At 44.1% G+C, this 27,007-nt stretch overlaps 1 non-coding gene across 1 annotated transcript; it reads right to left on the bottom strand.

Moving 5' to 3' along the window:
* Positions 1–19,229: 19,229 nt before the first annotated feature.
* Positions 19,230–19,302, bottom strand: TRNAV-CAC (transfer RNA valine (anticodon CAC)). Its single transcript has one exon. It is a non-coding gene; the product is annotated as a tRNA-Val (tRNA).
* Positions 19,303–27,007: the final 7,705 nt, after the last annotated feature.

Here is a 27,007-nt window from a genome sequence, read left to right as displayed (position 1 = left end):
GCCCCGACCTTGCTCCTCCTTTGACCGTCCTGACTTCTTCCCCCAGCTCCCCTCCCTCCTCTGTGGTTGGGTTGAGCCTCCAGCCCCCAGTGGTGACCACTTCGTCCCCTGGTGCGGCTAAGTCTCTCGTTGTGACTACTGCGCCTTTTGACCCCTCTCTCTCTGGGGGTTCTCAACGTCGTTCGCGCCCCAGCCGCACTCACTCGATTCCTTCCCGTGCTGACACGTATCAGGCCTTGTTTGGACCTGCTTCATGGGCCAAATACTTTGATCTCCTGCCTCTTGATTCTGCGCCTCCTGACGATTTCTCCCTCCATCGGCATCTTGTAGATTCTGTGGATGCGTCTGTTACTTTCAACCCCACTCGTCTCGGTACACGTGTCGTTGCTGCTTCTTCTCAGGATGCAGCTTCCCGCTTGGCTGCCTTATCTTGCCTTGGCGAGATCCCTGTTCGGGTCTCCAAGAACGTTCGGATGAATGCCAGTGTTGGCACTATTCTCCTCCCACCCCATGTTGCAACTGGGGTTCGGAATCTGCAGGATTACCACGATGATATTCGGCATATCCTTGATGCCCAGGGCCATTCTGTCCTCCAGGTTGACTCGTTTACTCGTCCCCCTCGTGGTCGTCGCCGTCAACCCCTTCGCGTTGTGACGATCACCTTTGATGGGAGGACCCTTCCATCCTCTGTCATTCTTGCTGGTGCTAGGTGCTCTGTCCAGGAGTATATTCCTTCTCTTCGGCTTTGTAACAAGTGCTGGAGGTTTGGGCATAGTGCCCTCCGCTGCTCTGGGACTGTCTCTCTCTGTCCTTTGTGTGGGAGTGAAGGTCACTCTAAGTCGGAGTGCACTTCTCCCCAAGCTCGCTGCCTCAACTGCGGTGAGGCCCATCCTACCTTCTCCCGTGCCTGTGTCCATTACAAGCTTGAGGCAGCCGTCCTCAACCTGAAGCACCGGGAGCGTTTATCTTTTCCTGAGGCGAGGCGCCAGGTTTGCCGGCTCCCGCCTTATACTAACGTCTCTTATGCTCGCGTGTTGCGCTCTTCCTCTCCTCGTCCTTCCCTCCTTCCTCAGACTCACAACCGTTTCCGGGCCTTGGACCCCTGATACGCCCACTGCCCCCTCCTCAGTTCCTTTGCGTTCTGTCCCGAGGGGTCCCCCTCCTGGTCCTCTGTCTGGGGTTCCCCTTCTTTCTACCCGGTCTGTCATGTCTCCTGTGTCTTCTTCCTCGTCTCCCTCCGATCCTCCTTCCCATCCTCTTCCTCCATCTATCGGCTCTCCCCGCCGCCTGTCGGTGCAGGCGGATATCCATCGCTCTCCTAACGGCCGTCGTGTGTGCTCTCGTTCAGCTTCTCCTGTTGAGACACTGGAATCCGTTGCCCGGTACGTAGTTGCTGGGACACCAGTCTCTTTAAGTCAGAAGTGTAAGCCTGGCTCCTCTCCTTCCTCCTCCCCGGCGGGTAAGAAGGCTTCGCTTTCTTCCTCAGCTCCTACTTCTGGCTCTGTTGCTCCTTTCCCTCCCATTTCAGTGATTGCACCCCCTGTTCCTGCTATGGAGGTTTCTTTGGCCCCTGCTTCCCTTTCGGTTGCTGCTCTTGCTGAGGTGCGCTCCCCTCTTTCTACTCCCCCTCTTCCTGCTGCTGTCCTTGACTGCTCCTCTCCGTTGTCTCCTCCTCTTCCTCCTCCTCCTCCTCCTCCGGACCCCGCCCGCCAACCTCTGATCTGTTCTCCCGTTTCCTTCCCTCCGTCTTTGCTCAGTTTATCCATGCCCCCTAACCCTGACTTTACTGACCCTGATCCCGACCCTTATATTCTTTAACGTGCTCTGTTGCTCTTTCGCCTTTGTTTCTTCCTTGTTCTCTGTTTTTGTCCTTTCTCTTCTCGTCGTTGTCCATTCTTCAATGGAACGTTCGAGGTTATTATGGCAATTTCCTGGAACTCCAACTTCTGATTTCGCGGTTTTCACTCCTTTGTGTCTGTCTCCAGGAGCCGATGCTTGGTGCTCGTCCTGGTCGTTTTCGTGGCTATTCCTTTCTCTCCCCCCCCCCTTCCCCAGCCGTTGCTGGGGCTTCTATTTCTTCTGCTCTTTTGATTCGTACTGATGTTCCCTTTGTTCCTTTACTTTTTCCTTCGCCTCTCCATTGTTCTGCTGCTCGTATCTTTGTGGGGAAATGGTACACAGTTTGTTTCATTTATCTCCCCCCGAGTGTCCCGCTTTCTCTTCCTGATTTGAAACACCTCCTAGACTCCTTGCCGGAGCCTGTGCTCCTGCTGGGTGACTTCAATTGTCGTCATTCTCTTTGGGGTGACGTTCTGACGAATACCCGGGGTTGCCTTTTTGAGCCATTTCTCTTCTCTTCCCTGTCTTTTCTGAATTCTGGTGAGCCCACTAATTTGACTCTCGGACTCGCACCCTTTCTTGTCTTGATCTTTCTCTCTGCTCTTCTTCTCTTTACTTAGATTTCACGTGGCAGGTTCTTGATGACCTCCATGGAAGTGATCATTTTCCCATCCTTGTTTCCTTTTTCTCTTTTCGCCCTTCCCTCTCTTTCCCTAGGTGGCAGTTTGCTAAGGCGGACTGGACCCTATTTACCCTCAGTGCTGCTCTCTCTGACCTCTCCCTTCTGCCTCTCTCTCGCGCTCTCCTCCTTTTTCATGACACTGTCTTCAATGCTGCCCTCCGCTCTATTCCTCGCTCTTCCTGTCGGGGTCCACAGAAGTGCGTTCCCTGGTGGAATGCGGACTGTGCTTGGGCAGTCCGCTGAAAGCGTGCAGCCTGGAAGAGGCACCGCCATAGGCAGACGACCGATTCTTTTCCTCTTCTTTCGAAAAGCGAGTGCGGTGGCCCGTAGGACCATCCGTACGGCTAAACGTGAATGTTGGGCATCTTATGTCTCAACAATTACGTCCGAAACTCCTCTGGCCCAGATGTGGAAGCGTATCCGCAAGATAGCGGGTAAGTTCGTTCCCGATGTTTCACCGGTCCTTTACCTCCATGATACTCTTGTGGCAGACCCGTTGCAGGTCGCTTCCGTACTGGGTTCCCACTTTTCTTCTGTTAGCTCTGGTCTTCATCTTCCCCAATCTTTCCTTCTTCGTAAACCTGTCCTTGAGTCTCGTCCTTTAGATTTCTGCACTCGTCTTCAGCTTCCCTATAATGATCCCTTCTCTCTCTCTGAACTTCGTTCTGCCCTGGCCCTCTGCGGTTCTACGGCGGCTGGCTCCGATCGTATTCATTATGAGATGCTTCGCCAGCTCCCTCCGTGCACGTCTCCGTATTTACTGAGTCTGTATAATCGGATCTGGGAGTCGTCGTGAGTCCCTGAGGACTGGCTCGATGCCGTTGTCCTCCCTGTTCGCAAACCGGGGTCTCTGGGTACTTCCCCTAAGGACTTTCGCCCTATTGCCCTCACAAGTTGTATCTGCAAACTCTTTGAACGTATGGTTAACGTTCGTCTAATGTGGTTCCTGGAACACCATCACCTCCTCTCCCCTTCTCAATTTGGTTTCCGCAAGTGCCGCAGCACGACAGATGTCCTGGTGAACTTGGAGGTCTATATTCGTACTGCTTTTGCTGCGAAGACCTCCGTTGTTGCCATCCTTTTTGACCTGGAAAAGGCTTACGACACCACTTGGCGATATCATATTCTATCTCAACTTCAATCTTTTGGCCTTCGTGGTCATCTCCCTCTCTTTCTCCGCAGCTTCCTCTCCCGTCGTTCCTTTCGGGTGCGCCTTGGTACCGCTCTCTCTGCCTCTTTTCAGCAATACGAAGGTGTGCCCCAGGGTAGTGTTCTGAGCACTACTCTTTTTCTGGTTGCCCTCAATGGTCTTCTTTCCTCTCTTCCTTCAGGTGTCTTCTCCGCTCTCTATGTCGATGATCTTACCCTTTGTTGTCAGGGTGATGATTCGCCTCTCCTTCAGCGCCGGCTTCAACTTGCAATTGATGCCGTGTTGTCTTGGGCCACCGATCATGGCTTCAAGTTCTCTACTTCTAAGACTTGTGCCATGACTTTTACGCGGAAACGGGTCGTTCTTCGTCCCTCTTTGTCACTTTATGGTCATCCCCTTGAGTACAAAGATTCCGCGAAGCTTTTGGGGTTATTCCTTGACACTCGTTTGTCTTGGTCTCCCCATATCTCTTACCTCCGTGTTGAGTGCTCTAAGGCCCTTACCCTCCTTCGGGTCTTGTCCCTTACTTCTTGGAGGGCAGATAGGCGCACTCTCCTTGCTTTACATTCCTTTCTCGTCCTGTCTAAGCTCGATTATGGTTGCCCTGCTTACTCGTCTGCTTCTCCTTCTACTCTTCGCCGTCTTGATGCTTTGCACCATACAGGGTTGCGCCTCAGTACTGGTGCCTTTCGTTCGACTCCCGTCCTTAGCTTGTATGTTGACACTGGCTTCCTGTCTCTCGAAGACCGCCGTGATCGCTACTGTCTTCGCTATCTTGCGCGGTCCTTACAACATCCTTCCTCTCGCCTCTGTCGTGCTTTAACTTTTACCCCTCCTGCGGTTCCTATTCCTCTTCACCACCTCCCTCTTCTGTCCGGTTATCTCGCCTACAGGACTCTCTTTCCGTTCGTATTTCTAATGTTTCTCCTCGTGTTATTCTTTCTTTGCCCCCGTGGAGAGTCCCTCTTCCGCGGTTTTGTACATCCTTGACCCGTATCACTAAAGCTTTTACCCCTCCTATGGTTCTAAAACGCCTTTTCCTTGAGCACTTTTCTTCTCACTCCTGCTCCGTTTCTGTCTTCACCGATGGGTCTAAGTCTGCGGACGGTGTTGGCTACTCTGTTGTTTTTCCTGATCGCACTTATATGTGTCGCTTACCTCCGGAGACTAGCATCTTTACAGCGGAGCTTTATGCTATTCTCTATGCTCTTCGTCTCCTGCTTTCTCGTTGTCAGTCTTCCTTTGTAGTTGTTGTTGACTCTCGTAGTGCTCTCATGGCTTTCGGGTCCTTTAATCCGGTTCATCCAGTAGTTGTCGAGATCCAGCATTGGCAGTTTCTTGTTCACAGTAAATTTAAGTTGGTTGAGTTTTGTTGGGTTCCCAGCCATATTGGTGTGTCTTTAAATGAGCGTGCGGATGCTGCCGCCAAGGAAGCTGTCCGCTCTTGTCCCATCTCTCGTAAAGGTATTCCGTATTCCGACTTTTACCCGGTTATCCATTCCTCCGTCCTTACCCGTTGGCAGGCTTCTTGGTTGTCTGTTACTGGTAACAAACTACGTACTCTTAAATGTTGTGTTTCCTTGTGGCCGTCCTCCTTCCATCGTCACCGGCGGTGGGAAACAGCTCTGGCGAGGTTGTGTATTGGCCATACTCGCTTAACCCATGGTCACTTGATGGAGCGCCGCCCTGCTCCTTATTGTCCTAGTTGCATTGTCCCTCTTACGGTCGTGCATGTCCTTCTTAAATGTCCTGACTTCCAGGACGAGCGTGTGTCTTGCTTTCCGACCGCCCCTCGCGGTCACCTGTCCCTCAATAGAATTCTTGGTGACTCGGATACTTTTGATATTGTTCGCCTTATGCGTTTTTGTTCTCGTATTGGCATCCTTGATGATATTTAGCGCCCTCTGATTATTTTGCGCATTTGATGGTGCTACATAGCCTTCCCAGTTTGGTGCCTTCTTTTGATAATTACTTACTTACGTACTTGGAATGGTCCTACAAACTTTTAACTTTAAAGGGAAACTCTGAGCGTCTGGACAAGACTTCAAATGGACCTTCCAAATGATGCTCTAGAGCAGTCTCCACTCTGGTTTTAAGAAACCAGAGTGCTCACCTGGCTGGAAACGTCTAGACTCTTCTAGAGAGCTTAAAACATCCAGAGTCCAACAGAGGCAACAGTCCGCAACATCTGCTTCAGTGTCTGGTGAAATCTTTCCAGGACTCTGGGGAATTGGTGTTTTATGTTATACCTCTGAAAAAATTGTTGGAACTCAGCTGAACGAAAATTACTACCATTGTCAGACTGGATCACACGAGGCAGTTAAAACAAGGTACAAAACTTCACAAGATGATTGATGATTGTCTTAGCTCTAATCTTACGTACAGGATAGGCTTCAGGGAATTTCGTTGTAGCACACATTATGGTTATTACAAATATATATATATATATTTTTTTTGAGATATATACAAGAGTTGTTACATTCTTGTACAGCCACTAGTACGCGTAGCGTTTCGGGCAGGTCCCTGGAATACGATCCCCTGCCGCGAAGAATCGTTTTTTCATCCAAGTACACATTTTACTGTTGCGTTAAACAGAGGCTACAGTTAAGAAATTGCGCCCAGTAAATCCTCCCCGGCCAGGATACGAACCCATGACATAGCGCTCGCGGAACGCCAGGCGAGTGTCTTACCACTACACCACGGAGACTGTTACTACACCACGGAGTGACCAGACTTGGTCCATGTCAAAGGGCCTACATAATTTACTATGATGTGGGAAAATGATTCAGGTGGAACTTCAATTGGATAAAAGGGAGCTCTAGGTACAGTTTGGCTGGGTTTCCTCACCACTTGACAGGTTACACACTGTCGACAATATTTTGCAATATCTTACTTAAGTTTAGACCAATAAGAGTACTTTGTTACCTATAACAACATTCGACTGATCCCTTGACGACCACTTAAAGGATCGTCATGATCAGCTATGAGGACTTGTTCACGGTATGCTTTGGGGACCACAAGCTGGGTAACACTCTCACAGTCCTCTGAAGAGCGAGATATCTTAGATCTCCATCGTCTCATCATCATCTGATCTCTGAGAAAGTATCCAACATTATCTGCCAAACCATTCTCCTCTGGAACGACTTGAGAAAACATATATACAAACTATGGTCATTCTTTTCAAGTTGGGCCAAAGTGTGGGATTCAACATCAGTAAAATGTTCATGGACATTCCTAAGTTCCTGAACAGTAACAATTCTATAAACAAAACTCATAAACATTATACACAGACATCACAATAGTGTGATGCATCAAATGAACAAATCCACAAGGGCCGTGATGAGGGTTCGAACCTACGCCTGAGAGGATCTCAGACGCGCCTTAATCGACTGTGCCACGACATTGTCAAAAGAATTGCAACCGGGAGTGCAACTGCCCTCACAAAGACACTAGAATTCATTTTTCTTCTTAGATTCTTGGTGTTTATGTAAGATAAGATCTGTGTTTATGAAAGAGTAATCAGAAGCCGTCGTAGCCCAGCAGTGGGAGCGTCCTCCGCGGCCTCGTAGCCCAGCTGTGGGAGCGTCCTCCGCGGCCTCGCAGTCCAGAGTTCCACCCAGTAACGCGATCGTCTTCTTTTAAAGTTCAAGTATAAAATGTTTTTTCTTGTTTCCTTTCTTATTAAAGATGTGAGTATTAATTTGTATAGAATCTAGTACATTATCATTTTTATCAGACAATCTGAAGAGAAAATTGGAGATCAAATCAATATGAATGTGACTGTGGAACATTAGTAAGTCTGGGACACTGCGTTGCCTAGATAATAGTCTTTTGGTCACCTAAACGTTTCTCACAACTTTGATGTAAATTATCTGTCCATGTGCGCGTGTACCATCCTAGCAGTCTTCACCTTGTTGTGTTAACAGAATCAAGAAATAGCTTTCTAGCCTACACTATTCCTGGTGCCTTCTCTTCGTCTCACCCATGTTTAGTGCTTTGCATTTGTCAGTGTTAAAGAAAAGTGACCATCTGTCCGGACACCGCCTGAGCGCATCTAGATCTCCTTGTACTCTCCCTCAAACGTCATCGTTTGTAAATATGAGTAAATACGCATAATCTGCAAGTAAGGATACTTAAGACTTTCTTCTGTTAGGTTGATGCCATATATCCCAATCTGAATGACCCCAAATGATCTCGCGGGGTTACACTACTTGCGATATTTAATACTTGCAAATGTCCGCCAGTGATTTCTCTTCTCTCAGCATTACCCTCTGTTTTCAACTAAGATATGTTCTCTCCTAAACACCAGCACTCCTTAAGTTATGAAATCCTGGTCTTCAATTTGGAATGGGGACCTACTAAATGGAACTGTGTTACACGTTTGTTGATTATCAATGAAAATAACGACAGCTAACCCTTCTTCCCTTAATTTTATCATTTATATATAACATAACTTGCATGCTTTTTTGAATATCTGATTGACTGTTTGCATTAGTGTGTGTGTGTGCTAATTATGTCTGGACAATACATATATAGACATCATTTACGTTACCTTCACGCATTCAAACACATTCCAAAGTTCATGAACAGTAACAATTTAAGAAATATTATTCGTATACTCATATTATTATATCTCCAATTTTCTCTTTAGACTGATCTATAATTTACTAAATTCTTTCCAAATTAATACTCACATCTTATGGAAAAAATAAAAAGTAATAATTTTTACGTGAACAGTAAAATAAGACGTCTTTTGACATGTGGGTGGAACTCTGGACTGTGAGGCCGCGGAGGACGCTCCCACAGCTGGGCTACGAGGCCGCGGAGAACGCTCCCACAGCTGGGCTACGAGGCCGCGGAGGACGCTCCCACAGCTGGGCTACGAGGCCGCGGAGAACGCTCCCACAGCTGGGCTACGAGGCCGCGGAGGACGCTCCCACAGCTGGGCTACGAGGCCGCGGAGGACGCTCCCACAGCTGGGCTACGAGGCCGCGGAGGACGCTCCCACAGCTGGGCTACGAGGATGCTCCCACAGCTGGGCTACGAGGCCCCGGAGGACGCTCCCACAGCTGGGCTACGAGGATGCTCCCACAGCTGGGCTACGAGGCCGCGGAGGACGCTCCCACAGCTGGGCTACGAGGCCGCGGAGGACGCTCCCACAGCTGGACAGCGAGGCCGCGCAGGACGCTCCCACAGCTGGGCTACGAGGCCGCGGAGGACGCTCCCACAGCTGGGCTACGAGGCCGCGGAGGACGCTCCCACAGCTGGGCTACGAGGCCGCGGAGGACGCTCCCACAGCTGGGCTACGAGGCCGCGGAGGACGCTCCCACAGCTGGGCTACGAGGCCGCGGAGGACGCTCCCACAGCTGGGCTACGACGGCTTCTGATTACTCTTTCATAAACACAGATCTTATCTTGCATAAACACCAAGAATCTAATAAGCGAAATGAAATCTAGTGTGTTGCTTGTTTTGTGTAGGTTAATGAGTTACCAAATAAATAAATAATTAAACTGTTTATGAATAATGTTTTTTGAATTGTTAATGTTCATGAACTTTGGAATGTGTTTGAATCAAATCAGATTTTCAATAAGGTTTAACGAGTCAGATGAAGTTGTAAATAACTTTACTATAATATTGAGACAATAAGCACTCAGCTACTGCCTTACTGTAACCGACATAAGAATCATAAACACTCACCCACCACGTTACTGTAAGCAACATGTGAGTCATGAACACTCACCCACCAACATTTTGTAACAAGAAAGGGTATTTGTGGAGACTGAAAGATGTAGCTGCGAACTTGAGCCTCCCATTAACTCTTTGACTCATCAGTGAAAAAGAGGGAGTTGCCAAAGGAATGGAAGACAGCCCTTGTAGTGCCAATGAGCCAGAATGAAAGGACACAGGAGCCACTAAACTACACAGTAGCTTCATTATCGACCATTCTCAGTTAGGCGCTAGAGAAGCTTCCAAGGAAACGTCTCCTGGAACACCTAAAAAATTAAGATTTCTCTCACAGAACCAGCATGGGTTCAGTTAAGGTAAATAATGCCGTGCAAGTTTATAAGTGTTAAGTTTAAATATAAATTATAAAACTAAGGGAAGAAGGGTAAGCTGCTGTTATTTTCATTTTTTTTTCGGGGATATTCCTGCATGGACCCTAAGCCTCTGGTTGGCCCACTAAATGTTGCTTGTTTCTGTTTTACTTGGGCGGAGTATGAGTATTTATGACTCGTTATTTTCATTGATAATCATTAATCACCCGGGGAGGATGGAGTTACTTACAGCATACTGCGTATGTTTCTGCTAATTCCAGGGAATCCCTTGCTTGAATTGTATAATATGAGCTATGTAACTGCGAAGCTTCTGAAGTCATGGACAAACAGCCTTATTATTCCTATTCCTAAACCTAACCAGCAGAGTGCTTTTCGCCCAATCTCCCTCACTAGTTGTCTCAATAAGTGTCTTGAGATCCTGGGTTCGATCCCAGGTGCCGGCGAGAAACATTGGGCAGAGTTTCTTTCACTTTCTATGCCCCTGTTACTTAGCAGTAAAATAGGTACCTGGGTGTTAGTCAGCTGTCACGGGCTGCTTTCTGGGGGTGGAGGCCTGGTCGAGGACCGGGCCGTGGGGACACTAAAAAAAAGCCCCGAAATCATCTCAAGATAATCTCAAGAAGATGGTTCTAAATCGTCTTCTTTACAGAATTAGTAACTTGTTGTCTCCCCAGATATATGGCTTTACGCATGGAAAGAGTGTACATCACTGTATTACCACATTCCTCACCCTGCATACTGATAGGTCATATACCACTTTCCTAGATCTTAAGTCAGCCTTTGACATTGCTAACCCACACGTCATTCTGAGCGAACTTGCTAAAATGAATATTGGAGGATGGCTTCTACGGTAGATAAGAGGCTATCTATCCAACAGGAAGTCATCTGCACTGTTCCAAGGGCATACAAGTGTGAAGAGAGATTTTGAACTTGGCACTCCACAGGGAGGTGTCCTCAGTCTTACTCTGTTCAATGTGTTAATCAATGCACTCCTAAACTCAGTAACTAGAAGGCCCAGCGAACACATCATTAACTATGTGGATGATATACTGATCCACACCAATGGGTATACCAACATCCAAAATGTTCTGAACTCTGTATTGCACACATGTCAGGAACTAGGCTTAGTCATCTCAGTAGAGAAAACAAAGATCGTGAACCGACGCCCACCCAGACGGCGTGGGGCCGTTCACAACATGCAGCTGCATGATGGTTCTCTGCTCGACTATGTAACCAGATACAAATACCTTGGTCTTGAGGTTCCACTGTACCGCAATGTTGTAGCCAGACTGGGTCGTCAATGTAGAGAGAGGCTCCGTGCTCTCAAGGCTGTGGCAGACTACCATCCTAGCTATGGCACAAATGTGAGAATTGGCAAAATGATGTATCTATCATATTATTATATGTATATATGTACATGAATATATAACATTAATAATTGTGTCACTTGTTTAGCTAAATGAACTATGGGATTCAGTTCATGAACCCATTATGTGCCTCGGTAACTCTTTCCACCACTGACCACAGGATTGGGTATGGGGTGCATAATAAAGAAAGACATTGAATCAACAAACGTGTAACACAGTTCCATTTAGTAGGTCTCCATTCCAAAATTGAAAACCAGGATTTCATAACTAAAGGAGTGCTGGTGTGGAGGAGAGAACATATCTTTGGTCTGAAAACAGAGAGTAATGCTTTAAGAAGAGAAATCCGTGGCAAACAGTTGCAAGTATTAAAAAACGCAAGTAGTGTACCCCCGCGAGATCATTTGGGGTCATTCAGATTGTGATATATCTCATCAAACTAACAGAAGACAGTCATAAGTATCCTTACTTGCAGATTATGTTTATACATATTTTTATACATTGCTGAGATTTACAAACGAAGACGTTTGAGGGAGAGTACAAGGAGATCTAGATGCGCTCAAGCGGTGTCCAGACAGATGGTCACTTTCCTTTAACACTGACAAATGCAAAGCACTAAACATGGGTGAGACGAAGAGAAGGCACCAGGAATAGTGTAGGCTAGAAAGCTATTTCTTGATTCTGTTAACACAACAAGGTGAAGACTGCTAGGATGGTACACGCGCACATGGACAGATAATTTACATCAAAGTTGTGAGAAACGTTTAGATGACCAAAAGACTATTATCTAGGCAACGCAGTGTCCCAGACTTACTAATGTTCCACAGTCACATCCATATTGATTTGATCTCAAATTTTCTCTTCAGATTGTCTGATAAAAATTATAATGTACAAGATTCTTTACAAATTAATACTAACACCTTTAATAAGAAAGGAAACAAGAAAAAACATTTATTACTTGAACGTTAAAAGAAGACGATCGCGTTACTGGGTGGAACTCTGGACTGCGAGGCCGCGGAGGACGCTCCCACAGCTGGGCTACGAGGCCGCGGAGGACGCTCCCACAGCTGGGCTACGACGGCTTCTGATTACTCTTTCATAAACACAGATCTTATCTTGCATAAACACCAAGAATCTAAGAAGAAAAATGAATTCTAGTGTCTTTGTGAGGGCAGTTGCACTCCTGGTTGCAATTCTTTTGACAATGTCGTGGCACAGTCAATTAAGGCGCGTCTGGGATCCTCTCAGGCGTAGGTTCGAACCCTCATCACGGCCCTTGTGGATTTGTTCATTTGATGCATCACACTATTGTGATGTCTGTGTATAATGTTTATGAGTTTTGTTTATAGAATTGTTATTGTTCATAACTTAGGAATGTTCATAAACATTCATGAACATTTTACTGATGTTGAATCCCACACTTTGACCCAACTTAAAAAGAATGACCATAGTTTGTATATATGTTTTCTCAAGTCGTTCCAGAAGAGAATGGTTTGGCAGATGATGTTGGATACTTTCTCAGAGATCAGATGATGATGAGACGATGGAGATCTAAGATGTCTCGCTCTTCAGAGGACTGTGAGAGTGTTACCCAGCTTGTGGTCCCCAAAGCATACCGTGAACAAGTCCTCACAGCTGCTCATGACGATCCTTTAAGTGGTCGCCAAGGGATCAGTCGAATGTTGTTACAGGTAACAAAGTACTCTTATTGGTCTGAACTTAAGTAAGATATTGCAATATATTGTCGACAGTGTGTAACCTGTCAAGTGGTGAGGAAACCCAGCCAAACTGTACCTAGAGCTCCCTTTCATCCAATTGAAGTTCCACCTGAATCTTTTTTCCACATCATAGTAGAATGTGTAGGTCCTTTGACACGGTCTAAGTTTGGTCATATATTTGTAATAACCTTAATGTGTGCTACAACGAAATTCCCTGAAGCTTATCCTGTACGTAATATTAGAGCTAAGACAATCATCTTGTGAAGTTTTATACCTTGTTTTAACTGCCTCGTGTGATCCAGTCTGACAATGGTAGTAATTTTCGTTCAGCTGAATTCCAACAATTTTTTCAGAGGTATAACATAAAACACCAATTCCCCAGAGTCTTGGAAAGATTTCACCAGACACTGAAGCAGATGTTGCGGACTGTTGCCTCAGTTGGACTCTGGATGCTTTAAGCTCTCTAGAAGAGTTTAGACATTTCCAGCCAGGTGAGCACTCTGGTTTCTTAAAACCAGAGTGGAGACTGCTCTAGAGCATCATTTGGAAGGTCCATTTGAAGTCTTGTCCAGACGCTCAGAGTTTACTTATAAAGTTAAAAGTTTGTAGGACCATTCCAAGACTTTACTTAGAATGTTTACTTGGAATTTGTTTTTTGCCTCTTTTTTCGGACTCTATATAGGGAATAGTACAAAATTCTTTATTCTAATTGCTTAGTACGTCAACCTATGTACTATGGTACACATCGTTACAAAACTACTGTCTAAACAGGAGGACGGGTTGTACAAACTTACAAGTTGTAAATTCTTGCACTAAACTTTGTCAATGATTTTCTTGAAGTTATCTCTCTACAGTGAAGACTTTAGTGAACAGATTCTCAGTGGCAGACAAATTACGTATTTTCACTAAATTATGTAATATTATAGCAATAGTTAAGGTAATTATGGTAATATTATAGTACTAGTTAAGGTAATTATGGTAATATTATAGTACTAGTTAAGGTAATTATGGTAATATTATAGCAATAGTTAAGGTAATTATGGTAATATTATAGCAATAGTTAAGGTAATTATGGTAATATTATAGTACTAGTTAAGATAATTATGGGAAATTCCTTTCAACATAATTTTATTTTAATTCTTTTTAGATTCTAGAGAGAAAAGAATTTTGGATGACAAACTTAATTAAAATAATAGTCAACATATAGAGGAACAAAAACTACACAGACATAGCACGAATGTACACAGACATCCCAATAGCGTGATATATCATATGAACAACTCCACTGTTGTGATTTCTGTGTGTATTGAAGTAAGGGCGTAGAGGTAGAGTATCTGGTTGACAGAGCCAGAGTGCATACCTTGAGGTTACCTTGAGGTGCTTCCGGGGCTTAGCGTCCCCGCGGCCCGGTCGTCGACCAGGCCTCCTGGTTGCCGGACTGATCAACCAGGCTGTTGGACGCGGTTGCTCGCAGCCTGACGTATGAGTCACAGCCTGGTGGATCAGGTATAGGTGCTTATCCAGTTCTCTCTTGAACACTGTGAGGGGTCAGCCAGTTATGCCCCTTATGTGTAGTGGAAGCGTGTTGAACAGTCTCGAGGAATGCATGGAGGAATTGTGTGAAACCCCGATTGTACTTCGGAGATGCTTCGGAATCCTCGTGTGGGCAGTAGCACTCCAGGTTGCCATTACTATACCATGTCGTGGCACAGTTGACTAAGGCGCATCTGGGAACATCTCCTGCGTAGGTTCGAACCCTCATTACGGCTCATGCGAATGTGTTCATCGCGCGAATGCATACACACGTGTTGTGAGTTTTGCAACGTGTAGTAATAGCGTTTTGTGAGTGTTGCAACACAGGAATGAGGTGTTGTGAGTGTTACTTCACAGGACTGATGTGTTGCGAGAGTTGAAAGACAGAACAAAAACATGTTGGAACACTCAGTCTTAACACCGTAATTATATGTTGCAGTAAGTTATTCCTGACTGGTGCAACACTCACATTACATAATTCCTGTGTTGCAACATTACAATACCTACAACACGTATTAATATGTTGCAGTACTCACAATACAATATTACTACCCTCAAATACTCACAATACATTATTTTGCAAAACTCACAATACGTTGTTGGTGTGTTGCAACACTCACAACACGTTGTTGTTGTTGTTGTTGCAACACTCACAACACGTTGTTGTTGTTGTTGCAACACTCACAACACGTTGTTGTTGTTGTTGTTGCAACACTCACAACACGTTGTTGTTGTTGCAACACTCACAACACGTTGTTGCTGTGTTGCAACACTCACACTACGTTGTTGGTGTGTTGCAACACTCACAACACGTTGTTGCTGTGTTGCAACACTCACACTACGTTGTTGCTGTGTTGCAACACTCACACTACGTTGTTGCTGTGTTGCAACACTTACACTACGTTGGTGCTGTGTTGCAACACTCACAACACGTTGTTGTTGTGTTGCAACACTCACACTACGTTGTTGCTGTGTTGCAACACTCACAACACGTTGTTGTTGTGTTGCAACACTCACACTCCGTTGTTGGTGTGTTGCAACACTCACAACACGTTGTTGTTGTGTTGCAACACTCACAACACGTTGTTGTTGTGTTGCAACACTCACAACACGTTGTTGTTGTGTTGCAACACTCACACTACGTTGTTGGTGTGTTGCAACACTCACACTACGTTGTTGGTGTGTTGCAACACTCACAACACGTTGTTGTTGTGTTGCAACACTCACACTACGTTGTTGGTGTGTTGCAACACTCACACTACGTTGTTGGTGTGTTGCAACACTCACACTACGTTGTTGGTGTGTTGCAACACTCACAACACGTTGTTGTTGTGTTGCAACACTCACACTACGTTGTTGGTGTGTTGCAACACTCACACTACGTTGTTGGTGTGTTGCAACACTCACAACACGTTGTTGGTGTGTTGCAACACTCACACTACGTTGTTGTTGTGTTGCAACACTCACAACACGTTGTTGGTGTGTTGCAACACTCACAACACGTTGTTGCTGTGTTGCAACACTCACAACACGTTGTTGGTGTGTTGCAACACTCACACTACGTTGTTGCTGTGTTGCAACACTCACAACACGTTGTTGCTGTGTTGCAACACTCACACTACGTTGTTGTTGTGTTGCAACACTCACAACACGTTGTTGGTGTGTTGCAACACTCACAACACGTTGTTGGTGTGTTGCAACACTCACACTACGTTGTTGGTGTGTTGCAACACTCACACTACGTTGTTGGTGTGTTGCAACACTCACAACACGTTGTTGGTGTGTTGCAACACTCACAACACGTTGTTGGCGTGTTGCAACACTCACAACACGTTGTTGGTGTGTTGCAACACTCACAACACGTTGTTGGCGTGTTGCAACACTCACAACACGTTGTTGCTGTGTTGCAACACTCACACTACGTTGTTGGTGTGTTGCAACACTCACAACACGTTGTTGTTGTGTTGCAACACTCACAACACGTTGTTGGCGTGTTGCAACACTCACAACACGTTATTACTGTTTCGTAATACTATAATATAAATAATAATAAATTATATAATATATAAAACTTTCTAAAGTTCGTAAATAAAACGTGATTGACAATTTTAAATCTGATTAATTAGATGAAAAATAGTATTGAATTAACGCTAAAGTATTTTGTGGCCAATATATGGAAAAAAGGGAAGCTCAAATGAACGGTCCCGAGAGTTGGAACTGGTGACCGCGATAACACCGGGTCCGACCTCCCAGTCTGGCCACGACTCTTCCTGCTTAATGAAGAACTCAACAGTCATACATTCATCCACTTCATCATACATCATCAACTGACAACTGAGGCGTGTGAAGACAAAATCAGGAAGGAAAAGTCTCTGAGGAAGCGAGGTAAGGTAAGGTAATTATGAGGTGAAAGTACTAGGCCAGTATGATTATATAGCACTTGGACGGGACATTAAGATCATCTGGGATATGTAAGGACGAGGTGAAGGAAAAGAAGCTACCACTTGGGCTATCGGGGATCGAACGTGGACCCTGCAAGAATCGAGAGGACGGAGTGGAGTAACGGTGCCCAAGCACTGGGACCATCGGGGATCGAACACAAACGTATTTTATAAGCAGCACAGATCTAATAAATATCAGCAAATTAAAGTGTACACAGTTGTTCTCACCAGTTCTTTAAGGTTTATCAATTAGTTATTGAACTTAGTTAATGAATCAATATTAAAGTTATGTTTATCAGTTAGTTATTGAACTACGCCTGGAACCCTTAGGTGCGGGACTCTGAAGTCCTCCTCCTTGGGCTCTAGCAGCCCCAGGCTCTGCTTCAGGAGGCTGGGGTCGTTCTTGCCCTTGCTGGAGTGGTTCTTCTCCGGCCCCGACCACGGCGGTCTCCGGGTTATGAGTCCCTTCACAAGCTTGGAGGTCAACTCCGGAGCTCACAGTTCCTGCGACAGCGCTGGAACCAATCGTATTGGCGTTTGCCTTTCCATCGGAGACTTTCGGCGCTGTGGAGAGGGGGGACCTGCTGCATGGTTGACAGCTTCTCCCCCGTATCAACCTACCCTGGCTTTGTTTCCCTGGAGAGGCCACTCCAGACCGACAACCAGAGCGCAACTCCATAGTCTCCTGAGACAGATGAATGTCTGCTACTACTACGACTAGAAGATATAGGTAATAATATATATGTAATTGTATTAGTTAACACAAAACTATATATTGGAGGAACTCTACAACCTGTAATAAGAAGTCTTGTACTTTGAATGTAACCTATGTAGCAACCCTTTTTGTGTAATGACATTTTTGATAAAATAAAATGACAAAATCAAAAATATAGGGGGTGGTATGAAAAGACAATATGTGAGTGTGCGCGGGTGCCCCACAAGGCTTCCCCGGATGCTGCATGTCGTCTTCTTCGAGGTCGAGAGTCCCTACAAACACAACCAAAGATGGTACCCCCTATATATTTATATAACCTATATCTATAAATAGAATGTTTATCCGAGGTTGGTGACCAGACACTTGGTGGGACTAGCCTCGCCCAGCTTTCCAAGCCCTGACTTCATTACAAAATGAAGTAAGGGCGAAGAGGTAGAACGGCTTATTGACAGAGCTCCGGTGCATGGGGGGAATTGTGTAAAATCCTGGTTTGTGTCTCGGAGAGGCTGCAGGATCCAAGTAAGATCAGTAGAACTTCTGGTTGCAATTCTTTTACCATGTCGTAGCTCAGTCGATTAAGACAGCGTCTGGGATCCTCTCGGACGTAGGTTTGAACCCTCGTCACGGCTCTTGTGGATTTGTTCATTTGATGCATCATGCTATTGTGATTTCTGTGTGTAATTTATGTAGGAGCTTATGATATTTTAATAGCAGTGCCTATAAGCAACACATCCATCCTCCATCGTGCATATATTGATGTAATAGACAATTGAATAGTAGAAATTGGTATTATTGAATTTGGATAAACCGGCAAAGGTTTTGTCAAACCGAATCAAATGTTTATTCAGGTAAAGTACATACATACAAGGTGAGATACAAACATGTTGTGGGATTTATAGATAGAGCTTGTACATACAATGTCTAAAGTCACTATTACGCAAAGCGTTTTGGGCAAGGTTGGCCCGAACCTTTGTATTTGTTTCTCATAAAACCTACCCTAACTTACCATCCAAGGTCTAATACATGCTAACTGAAGCCAAATGTAGTTCATATATGTTATACTACGCCTAGGAATATATCTGTTTGGTTTTAGCTATATTTTTTCCGGACTATAGGGGTGAATAGTACCAAGTTCTACTATGTAATTGTCTCTTACGTCAATATTTAATTTATATGTACGATGTTCCACATAGTTACAAAATGTACAGGAGGATGGATTGCATTCATTAAAGATATCAACATTTCATGTGGTTTGTTATGGTAGAAAAAATTTGACTGTAGCAGAGCGTAGTTTCGATCTACGGACCTCTAGTTGGATTATGGGCCCAGCACGCTTCCACTGCGCCAATCTGCTCCACAATACATAGTTATATGACCCTCAATATTAATAATTAGTATAATGTAGTATTAGCAAATTACAAAATGGTATAAGTTTTATGATTTAATAAATATTGTCAATATACTTTGTTATTAATTTTAGCTCTTTGAAGGGAAGGGAAGGGAACTATCAGGGGGGAAGCGCCAAGCCATTACAACTATATAGCACTGGGAAGGGGTCAGGATAAGGATTTGGGATGGGATGGGATGGAATGGTACCCAACCACTTGGACGGTCGGGATGGAACGCCGACCTGCAAGAATTGAGACCGTCGCTCTACCGTTCGACCCAAGTGGTTGGACACTTTGAGTTTATTTCAATGGGTTATGAAAACAAACATTTAAAAAGACAAATGTTTCCGCCCGGGATCGAACCGGGGACCTTGCGCGTGTGAGGCGCACGTGATAACCACTACACTACGGAAACCTGAAGTATAGTGACCTGTTATTATATGGACCAAATCCGGTTAATTGATACCGAAGATGCACATAGTTTTTCTTCAGCGATATAATATGATCAAAACACATTGCTTGAGTAATTATATAAATTATAAAAGGTTTAATAACGAAAATAGAGAGAAAATCCTGTTTTATATGTGTACGAGGTGTGTGACGTCACGATAACATGAGAGGTTTAGTTTAGTTTAGTTCATTTATTATGCACCCCATACCCATCTTGTGGGCGGTAGTGTAAAGGGTTACAGAGGCACATAATGGGCTCAGGGACTGAACCTCACAATTCACTTAGCTAAGCAAGTTACAGTCTTGATGAGCTGGTTACAAAATTCAGTATAATAAGTCGTCACATCATAAATGGGTTCGCGATTGACCACAAGTACGATTTCTAAATTAAGCAACTGATATATGTGAAGAGCTAGTGTCACAATTGATATGTTTGTCCTGCACACCGACAAATCGAACGGGAGGAAGCAGGAGGAAATGATTTTAGGGCTTCAGACAGCAGGAGCCAGTGGTAAAAAGCAGTAGAAAGTATTTGTAAGGTATGTGCTTCATGAGGAAACAGGAAGTGGTGTTATTAGGGCTTCAGAGAGCAGGAATGAATATTTTTAAGGCTTCAGAGAGCGGGAGGAAGTGGGAGGTAGCAGAAGATAGTATTAATAAACATGCCCTAAACATACTCTAAACTCCCTAAACATGCTAAACATAATCTCACTCCACAAATTCTCTTGTGTCAACTACATTTACAAAACCCTGTTCTTAAATGGAAATCCTGCTCTGAAACTCTCCCTGGACAGATGTAATAGGACCCATTATCACCATACCAGAAATAAATATCTCTTTGATATCCCCAGAGTCAAACTTAATTTGTGTAAACACTCTATGCAAATAAAGGGACCCAGTCTATGGAACTCACTCACTCCCTATTGAATTGAAAAACTGTCCAACTTTTGCATCATTCAAAAACAATAATAAAAAGTACCTAATTTCATCTTCATAGTTTTTTACCTTTTGCTTTAAAACTGCACTGTATATATTGCTACCCAATCTCCCAATCTTTATGTACCCAATCTGAACCTCTTTATCATTGCGATCATTGCTGTCTTCTTATATGTGCTGTCAATCTGCTGTATGATGTCTATTAATCTTGTTTAAATTACCAATCAAGCTGTCAATGTAATCAACCAGAGCTTTAATATACCAATGTGCTTTAATATACTTACTAATCTCTCTCATCTCATTTTTTTCTTGCAATGTATTTGTTATCATTTTATTAATTCTGATAGAATTTACCTACTTAAAATTATCTGTTAGATTAAGGACCTGCCCGAAACTCTGCGCGTACTAGTGGCTTTGCAAGAGTGTAATTACTGTACTATGCTATGTATTCTCACAAACCCAATGTACCTTCTTGTATATAAATAAATAAATAAATAAATAAATAAATAAATAAATAAATAAATAATAGGGTTTCAGAGAGCGGAAGCGAGTTGAAGGAAGGAGAAGGAAATATTAATTGGGTTTCAGAGATCGGGAGGGAGCAGGAGGAAGTATTTTTATGGGTTCAGAGAGTGGAAGGAAGTGTTACTAGAGCTTCAGAGAGCAGGAGGAAGCAAGAGGAAGTGATTTTAGGGCTTCCGATGGCGGGAGCGAGCGGTAAGAAGCAGGAGGAAATATTTGTAAGGTTTTAGAGAGCGTAGCCTCCGTAACACAGTTGGTTAGCGTACAAATGTTTCTCGCTGTAGGGCTCTCCACATGTCAGTTGCTTAATTTAGAAACTGTACTTGTGGGCGGTCTCGAGCCCATTGTTGATGTGATGATGTGCATTGAATTTTGTAACTCTCTCAGCAAGATTAACTTGCTCAGGTAAATGAATTGTGGGGTTCAGCCCCTGAGCCCATTATGTGCCTCTGTAACTCTTTCCACTACCGCCCACAGGACGGGTATGGGGTGCATATTAAATGAACTATACTATATTCTAGGGTTATCCCATGGAATTGTCTAACTAGCGAAGTCGTTAAATACCAAGACATTGCCTCAGTTCAAAATCCAAACAGAAACAATCCTCATGAACCATGGGGGGAATGGGGGGGATCTTTGACAAGCCGATGGCTTCTACTATCCGTCGAGGACACTAGAGACAGGTAAATTCAGGTACAAATCTCCCACGTTCGTTATTGTGCCTTTATTTCTTAACATATAGCTAGCTCAACCTGTAATTTGTAATTACTTATATTGAAGGGGGTAGCAAGACACTGCTATGTACCTACATTTGTAATGAAAAAACATTATTAATATATTAAAACAACTTCGTAGCAGAGCGTAGTTTCGATCTACGGACCTCTGGGTTATGGGCCCAGCACGCTTCCACTGCGCCACTCTGCTGCTCATATTATTTGGATGATACATTTTATACATTTTTTATAATTTTATAATTGGTAATATTTTCTTCATAAATAAAAGTATCAGTGTTTCTGCGCAGTAACGCACCAGTACGTACTGATCTTGCGCATGGGATGCGCACATCATGGTTACTGTGCACAGCCAGCTGCGTATGACATACATCATAGCATGAGTATGTGATCACTGCTGCACACGATGGGTATGGGTTCACTACCACTCATGAACAGGACATGTATTGGAGGCACTAACGCTCACAGGATAGGTATACATGGGGTCTACAGGATAAGTATGGGATCCACTCAGCCCTGGAGGCTGATCTGTCGTGTTTGTTGAGGTCTATAGCAACTCTTCTTGCATGTAAACATTCCAAGCATAAGAATTAAATTTAGCGTCTGGATCGAGATTCATCAGTCAGTTACGCAAGTACTTACGAACATGTTATCTCAGTCTTTGGCGACTTTACACATATTAAACAGTTGATGAGCTCCAAAGGACTTTGAGGCTGTTTATAATTATATATTATTTTCTAAATTGTTGTGTTATGCCGCCAAAACTCGGTATGTAGCTGTTCAACCCGTTCTCCTAATAGAACGTCCTCCTAACAGTTCCTGCGACGGCGCTGGAACCAATCTTATTGGCGTTTGCCTTTCCAATTGAGACGTTCTGTGCTGTGGAGGGGGGGACCTGCTGCATGGGTGACAGCTTCTCCCCCTTATCAACCTACTCAGGCTTTGCGCCCTGGTGAGGCCCCTCCAGACCGACAACCAGAACGGAACTCTATAGTCTCCTGAGACAGATGGACGCCTACTACTTGGATGGTCCACCAGTTTTACATTCTTGTAAAGTCACTAGCACGAATAGCGTTTCGGGCAGGTCCTTTATCCTAATACGGCTAAGTCCTAAGATTAATATTAATCTTAATTAATAACTCCGGAATACGACCCGACAAATCGTTTCACTGCTGGGTGAAGAGAGGCATAATGTTAAGGATTGGAACCCAGCCAATCCTCCCCAGCAAGGATACGAACCCAGACTATACTGTTCGCGAAGAGCTGGGGCTAGTGTTTCACCACTGCGCCACGGGGACCAGTCATTGAAAGTTGCATAACAATTGGGAACACTAGTAAGAAAGTCAACTTTATTTTCAAGGAAAATAAAGATATTGAACTGTAAACATCTCTGGTGCTGTCACATTTGGACTGCTGTATCAAGCATAGAGGCCTCAGCTTCAGAACATATCTGCTTTGGAGAAAGTACAACACAGAGCGACAAAAAGCATCTCAGAACTAAATCGGCTCCCATACCAGGAACGGTTGAGGGCCCCAGGACTAACACAGCAAGCCAGACGGGGCATGGTGGCTCCCATACCAGGAACGGTTGAGGGCCCCAGGACTAACACAGCAAGCCAGACGTGGCATGGTGGCTCCCATACCAAGAACGGTTGAGGGCCCCAGGACTAACATAGCAAGCCAGACGGGGCATGGTGGCTCCCATACCAGGAACGGTTGAGGGCCCCAGGACTAACACAGCAAGCCAGACGGGGCATGGTGGCTCCCATACCAGGAACGGTTGAGGGCCCCAGGACTAACACAGCAAGCCAGCCGGGGCATGGCGGCTCCCATACCAGGAACGGTTGAGGGCCCCAGGACTAACACAGCAACCCACAGCATATAGAACAGTGTACAGAATAAAGAACCCCGTACAGTATACAGAACCCCGTACAGTATACAGAACCCCTTACAGGATGCAGAACCTTGTAGAGTATACAGAACCATGTATAGTATACGGAATAGCGTACAGTATACAGAACAGTAAACAGTATACAGAATCCCATACAGTATACAGAACAGCGTACAGTATACAGAACAACGTACAGTATACAGAACAGTGTACAGTACACAGAACAGTGTATAGTATACAGAACAGTGCACAGTATACATAACTCCGTACAGTATACAGAACACCGTATAGTATACAGAACAGCATTCAGTATACAGAACCCCGTACAGTAAACAGTATACATAACAGTGTACAGTATACAGAACCCCGTACAGAATACAGAATCCTGTAGAATATACAGAACCTCGTACAGAATACAGAACAGTGTACAGTATACAGAACAGTGTACAGTATACAGAACAGTATACAGAATACAGAACAGTGTACAGTATACAGAACAGTGTACAGTATACAGAACAGTGTACAGTATGCAGAACCCCGTACAGTATACAGAACAGCATAGAGTATACAGAACCCTATGCAGTATACAGAACATTGTACAGTATACAGAACCTTGTACAGTATACAGAACCCTGTACAGTATACAGAACCTTGTACAGTATACAGAACCCTGTACAGTATACAGAACAGCATACAGAACCTCATACAGTATACAGAACAGTGTACAGTATACAGAACCCCGTTCAATATACAGAACAGTGTACATCATACAGAACAGCGAACAGGATACTGAACAGCATACAGTATACAGAACAACGTACAGTATATGGAACAGCGTACAGTATACAGAACCTCGTACAGTACATAGAACAAGTGTAGAGTATACAGAACGTCCATGCAGTATACAGAACAGTGTACAGTATACAGACCCCGTACAGTATGTAGAACCCCATACAGTATACAGAACCCCGTACAGTATACAGCACCTCGTACAGTATACAGAACCTCGTACAGTACACAGAACAAGTGTAGAGTATACAGAACGTCCATGCAGTATACAGAACAGTGTACAGTATACAGACCCCGTACAGTATATAGAACCCCATACAGTATAAAGAACCCCGTACAGTATACAGCACCTCGTACAGTATACAGAAAACTGTACCAATAATCCTGTCCAATAACGATGGTCTTCTTTCAGCCTCTGATACTGCTATTGAATTCAATAGGTTCTTCTCATCCATTGGGTCATCCCTTGCTAATGATATTCCATCTTCCAGTACTAATGTTCAGGACTATCTTACAGGTAACTACCCACAGTCTCTGTACCTAACGGCCGCTAATTCCACTGATGTAAATGAGGGAATCCTTTCCCTTAAGATCAAGTCTAGTGCCCTTGCTGAGATACCAACTCTAATCTACAAAAAAGCCTCCAGATCTTTAGCCCCTGCCATTGCATTGCTCTACAACAAGTCACTTGAACTCCAAACCTTTCCAGTTATTCTAAAAAAAACGAGAGTGACCCTAGTCCATAAATGTGGTGATCTCACTGATGTCAACATCTTCAGACCTATATCAATTCTGCCTAACTTGTCAAAAATATTTGAAAAACTAATCTACAAGCGGCTTTACTCTTATCTAGCTAAACACAATATACTTAGCTCTTGTCAATATGGCTTCAGGCCGCCTAAAAAAGCATTAACGATGCACTTATTAGTATGATTAACTTGATACATGCAGCTCTTGATAAAAATGAGTACCCTGTTGGGTTATTTGTGGACCTGCGTAAGGCTTTTGACACTGTCAACCAACGAAACCTTCTTCTTAAATTACATCATTATGGAGTCAGAGGTCACTTCCTGCAATACCTTCAATCTTACCTTACTGACAGGCTTCAGTATGTTTCTGTGAATAATTCAATTTCTCCCACCCTACCCATCAACATTGGTGTTCCTCAGGGCAGCATACTTGGCCCTCTCCTCTTTCTCACCTACATTAATGACCTTCCAAATGCCTCCCAACACCTCAAACCAATTCTTTTTGCTGAGGACACACCCTTCATTTTCTCCAGTCCTGACCCTTTTGCTCTAAATGTCACAGTAAATACTGAACTAAATAAAGTCCATCTCTGGCTAACTGCCAACAAACTCACCCTCAACATTGACAAAACTTTCTGTATTTTGTTTGGCAATAAATCCTCAAATTAAATTCATCTCAGGATAAACAATATCCAAATTTGTAACAAAGTAGATGGAAAATTCCTTGGTGTTCTTATAGAACACAAGCCGAATTTCCAGGGACACATTCTAAATATACATAAAAAAGTTTCTAAAACTGTTGGCATTCTTTCTAAGATCAGATACCTCGCCATGGCCTGGTGATTCTCTATTACTCTCTCATCTATCCTTATCTCAATTATGGTCTCTGTGCTTGGGGTTCTAGTACACAAAATCACTTACGCCCTCTAATTATTCAACACAAAGCTGCTATTGGAACAATATCTAACTCTGGCCCCAGACAGCACTCGGTACCCTTACTCAAATCTTTAAATATGATAGATATTAAGTCACTGCACATCCTCTCATGTGTACTCAATATAGTTAAAACTCTGAACTGCAATGTCAATCCTGAACTTAGAAGCTTCCTAGAAGGTTGTAGCAGAACTCATGGGCATCGCACCAGAAACAAATACCTATTTGATATTCCAAGAGTGCGACTTAACCAAACTAGAAATGCTCTACAATTCAGGGGACCCAGAATGTGGAACGACCTTCCCAATCATGTCAAAGACTGTACCTCCCTCAACCAGATTAAGAGTAAAACCAAGCACTACCTAATTAACTCCATGTACCCTACCTTACCCCCTATATGTCAACCCATGTCTTGCTATTTTTTTTAAACAATGCTGTTTGTTTACCAACGTGTACAATTGCTGATTTCTGCCATGTTCCCCCCTTTTTTTATTTTTTTTAACATAATTTATACCAAATCCCAATTACTATTAAGTTTTAGTCTAAGTCCCCCCCCCCTCCCACACCTTGCCCGAAACGCTTTGCGTACTAGTGGCTTTAGGTATTGTATGTACTAGCTCTATTTATAAACCCAACATTATGTTCGTAAATCAACTATGTATGTACATTCCTGAATAAAATTTACTTTACTTTACTTTACTTACTTTACCAGTAATAGAAGACAAACGACCCTGGCAATGGGCAAGGATTGAGGAATGAATAACTGGGTAGAAGTAGGAATAAAGGATACCTTTACGGGAGATGGCACAAGTGTAGAGAGCCTCCTTAGCGGCAGCGTCTGCACGCTCATTTAAGGACACATCAATATGGCTGGGAACCAAGCAAAACTACACAGTCTTCAATCTACTAGAGATAAGAAACAGCCAATGTTGAATTTCGACTACTACAGGATGGACTGGATTAAAGCACTCCAGAGCCATGAGGGCACTGCGAGTGTCAACTACAACAACAAAGGAGAGTTGACAGCGAGAAAGCAGTGACGAAGGACATACAAAATAGCATAAAGTTCTGCCATGAAGATGCTAGTCTCTGGAGGCAGGCGACACATATAGGTGTTGT

This window comes from Procambarus clarkii, chromosome 33 (genome assembly GCF_040958095.1).
Source record: "Procambarus clarkii isolate CNS0578487 chromosome 33, FALCON_Pclarkii_2.0, whole genome shotgun sequence".
NCBI lineage: Eukaryota > Metazoa > Arthropoda > Malacostraca > Decapoda > Cambaridae > Procambarus > Procambarus clarkii.
This window is presented reverse-complemented; position numbering and strand designations above follow the sequence as displayed.